Genomic DNA, 4312 nt, shown 5'->3' with positions numbered 1-4312 from the left:
CTTGCTCTTTTAGGTAGTTATTGTCTATGGGTACAGTTGTGTGACAAAAATGTTATGGTCCCCCAATTCAATGTGGCTTAGTGGCAGAAAGACCTGAGTTCAGATTCTGCCTCAGATACTTACTAGTTGTATAACCATGAGAAAGTCATTTAACTTCTCTCAGTCTCAGTTTCCTTATTTGTAAAATGGGGATAATAATAGCATTTACCACCCAGGGTTTTTGTGAAAATCAAATAAAATGACATGTGAAAACATTGGCAATTTCTAAAGCACTAAATCAATGCTAACTACTCCTACTATTAGTAACAGTAATAATAGTAGTAATTATCATTTACCATTCTTGATGTTAGCAGCAGCAGTAGTGGTTGTGGTAGTAGTGGTTGTGGTGGTCGTGGTGGTGGTGGTGGTGGTACATACTACTGTATGGGAATGCCAAAAGTCTGGGTCCATCTGTGTCTTTATTAGGGATTCAAGATATGATGATGGATAGAGAGCAGTCTCACATAGAAGTGTAGAAAAAAGACAGATATAAAGAAGCTTATCAAGTTGGAACTATGACAGGAGGGAACAAGAGTTATTGATTGTTAGTTTACAAACACCTTGGTTATTAGTAGTATGTAGTTATCCTGTGAAAAGCTCTAGGTATACAAAGAAAGACAAGACAGTCCCTGTTCTCAAGAAGCTCACCATCTAATGGGAGCTGCCAAGTAAGGAATAACCAGGGCTATAATTGACTAAGCAAACATTGGGTCCTGGAACACAGAAAGATAGTTGAATCTCAGAGGGCTTCTGTTGAGACTAACTGGAGCTCAAATAATGTTTTGATTACTCACAAAAGAAACACGTGCATTCAGTTTTTCAAGATTGCTCTCACTTCATTGCACTGGTTGACTAATGAATTTCAAATGGATGTTGACACTAATATTGAATCATGTTCAAATGATCAATAACCAGGAGCTTCACAGTATTTGAAGCACTCATAATGAATGGCTATCAATGCAAGGTCCAAGTTGAAACTATCAATCACACTGTATCAATACCTGGCAAAGATGCTTTTCCACAATTTTGGGGGCCTTTGTCAGTTATTGAGGCCACCATAGAGTCTTCATGATTATAACAGTCGCTTAGCTGAATATACTGACAGTTGTGCTGTTTGTGTACAATAGACAAATTTTCACTCATGACCACAAAGGATAGGTTAAAAGACTTTCTTTGAAAGAAAAATAAAAAAAACTGGACTGCCCAGGTAGGTGAAGAAGATATGGGATGTCACTGGAGAGACAGACAGTATAGGCTGAGTAGCCTGTGCCTCTTGCTGCTCTACAGGCTTGAAGCCCTGATAGTGGGGTGAGATTTCTATAAGATCCTAGGGGTAGGGGCAGCTAGGTGGTGCAGTGGATAAAGCACTGGCCCTGGATTCAGGAGTACTTGAGTTCAAGTCTGGCCTCAGGCACTTGGCACTTACTAGCTGTGTGACCCTGGGCAAATCACTTATTGCCCCACCAAAAGAAAAAGCTCCTAGGGGTACCCCAGAGGACATCTGTAAAAGATATTAAAAAGATCCACTGGAAATTGGCTCTCCAGCTTCATCCTAACTGGAACCCCGATGACCCACAAGCACAAGACAAGTTCCAAAATCTAGGGGCTGCCTATGAGGTGCTATCAGATAAGGAGAAACAAAATCAGTATCGTGTTTTTGATAAAGAGGGATTGAACGATAGTCATCAGAGCTCCCATGGGGGGATCTTTTCACATTTCTTTGGAGATTTTGGTTTCATGTTTGCAGGAAGCTCAAGCCAGCCAGTCGGGAACATTCCAAGAGGAAGCAACCTTGTCGTGGACCTGGAAGTTACTTAAGAAGAAGTATATTCAGGAAATTTTGTGGAAGTGGCTAGAAATAAACCTGTGGTCTGGCAGGCACCTCACAAACAGAAATGCAATTGCCACCAAGAGATGAGGCCAACACAGATGGGGCTGGGGTTCTTCCAGATGATGCAGGAAGTGGTCTTCATGAAATGTCCCACTGTCAAGCTGGTAAATGAAGAATGCACTCTGGAGATGGAAATAGAGCCAAGGGTGAGAGACAGTTTGGAGTATCCCTTCATTGGAGAAGGTGAATAACATGTGGATGGGGAGTCAGGAGATTTGCATTACTAGATCAAAGTTCTCAAGCTCCCTGTGTGTTTGAAAGGCTCAAAGATGATTTAAACACAAATGCAATGATCTCCCTGATGGAGTCACTGATAGGCGTTGAGATGAATATGTAGCCCCTGAATAGCTACAAGATTCATGTTGTCTAGGATAAGATCACCAGGCCAGGAGCTAAGACATGGAAAAAAGGAGAACTGCTTAGCTTGGATAATAACATCAGGGGCTCTCTTATAATCACCATTGATGTTGAATTTATGAAAAAAAACGTTTACAGAGCAACAGAGAGAAAGGTATCAAACAGCTGCTGGAGCAAGAATCAGTGCAAAAGATCTACAATGGATTGAAAGGAGATTAAGTAGATAAAACTGGACTTTCACAAGACCCTGACCTCATCATGGTAGAGCTTATTTTAATATGGACCACCCTCAGGTCACTTCAACCAATGGAATTGAATGACTCTAGATCTAGATGACCTTTGATCAGTGTGTAAGCGCCACCTCTATCGAAGAGGAAAAGAGACTGGAATCACGAGGTGAACGCCATTCTGGGTGGCACAACAGGTGAGGAAGGCTGTTGAGAAAGGCTGTCGGCTAAGTTCTCTCTTTAGGTAATATAGGACTTCTGAGCTCCGCTTGGAGCCATGTGTTCTGTCTTAGAGACAATAAGGTGCTGGAAGGTTTCCAGCTTTTGTTAAATGCGGTCAATGCTCTCCTAACATTTAATATGATTTAATAAATACTTACTACCTAAATGGGTGCAATAGCCATTAATTTATAAGTAGCAATATCTTAGAAACCCCAGCCTGGTTCCCCAATAATTGAGACAGAAACAGGCTAGTCCCACAGTATTTTAAATGACACAATAGAAAGAATAATTTTCTCACTCAGCAGTTTATTCCATTTGTTCCAGATAAATCTCTAAACGGTGACCAACGGTGAAGGTGAAAAGTACACTTTCAACAGTCACACAAGTTCAAATAAATTAGTTTTACCTGAAGCAGGGACAATACTTTTGGAAGATTTTTGAACCCCTTGAATTGTCAGAAGTACAATTCTCTTTTTCATTTGGTTCAAGATAAAAGGGCAGTCACCTAATATAAGAATCACAAAAAAGGAGACGGATTGTCCTAACAATTAGATCTTCCTAGAAGTAGAATTCAGTAAGTTTTTAAGCAATAACTGAGTATTTTGTAGAGGCCAATCTTGTTTAGAAATGGATTAGACGAGGGGGAAGCTAGGTGGCGCAGTGGATAGAGCACGGGCCCTGGAGTCAGAAGGACCTAAGTTAAAATCTGGCTTCAGACACTTAACACTCACTAGCTGTGTGACCCTGGGCAAGTCACTTAACCCCAATTGCCTCACTAAAAAAGAAAAGAAAAGAAATTGATTAGACTAGATGGCTTCTAAAACACCTTTCAACTCAGATTCTGAGACTTCAAACTTTATCATAACTTTAAGCAGGCACATAAAGCAAAAAAAATCTGGTTAGGTTTTAGAAATGGGGGTTGGGCTGCCAATTGGCCAATATTTGACAAGTTTAGGCATTGTTTTATTACAAAAACTAGACTTGTTCTTATCATTGTGTCATGGTATAACCTTTTTTTGGTTATCCTACATGAAGACAATAGTAAATTGCTTGGGGGCAGCTAGGTGGCACCATGGATAAAGCACTGGCCCTGGATTCAGGAGGACCTGAGTTCAAATCCAGCCTCAGACACTTAACACTTACTAGCTGTGTGACCCTGGGCAAGTCAATTAACCCCAATTGCCTCACCAAAAAAATAAAATAAAATAAAAAATAATAGTAAATTGTTTACCTGTTACACTGGAGAGTAAAGTTACATTCTCCTAAGTTGCTTACCTTTAACTGTCTCCATCAAGAATCAGCTCAAGGAGCAGCTAGGTGGCACAGTGGATAAAGCACTGGCCTTGGATTCAGGAGTACTTGAGTTCAAATCCAGCCTCAGACACTTGACACTAGCTGTGTGACCCTGGGCAAATCACTTAACCCTCATTGCCCCGCAAAAAAAAAAAATCAGCTCAAGCACAAGCTTCAAGAGCCTTTACTAACCTTCTTCTCAGTTCCTATTGGCTCCTCTATCAAAAAACACCTTGTATCTATTTTGTATGTACATGTTGTCTCCCCTTAGATAATATAAGTT

General features: G+C 40.5%; 1 pseudogene; it reads left to right on the top strand.

The window, feature by feature from the left end:
• Positions 1-1261: 1261 nt before the first annotated feature.
• On the top strand, positions 1262-2506 carry LOC122748322 (annotated as a pseudogene).
• Positions 2507-4312: the final 1806 nt, after the last annotated feature.

The sequence above is a fragment of the Dromiciops gliroides genome, chromosome 1 (genome assembly GCF_019393635.1).
Source record: "Dromiciops gliroides isolate mDroGli1 chromosome 1, mDroGli1.pri, whole genome shotgun sequence".
NCBI lineage: Eukaryota > Metazoa > Chordata > Mammalia > Microbiotheria > Microbiotheriidae > Dromiciops > Dromiciops gliroides.
The sequence above is the reverse complement of the archived record's forward strand: the minus strand, read 5'-3'. Positions and strand labels throughout refer to the sequence as shown.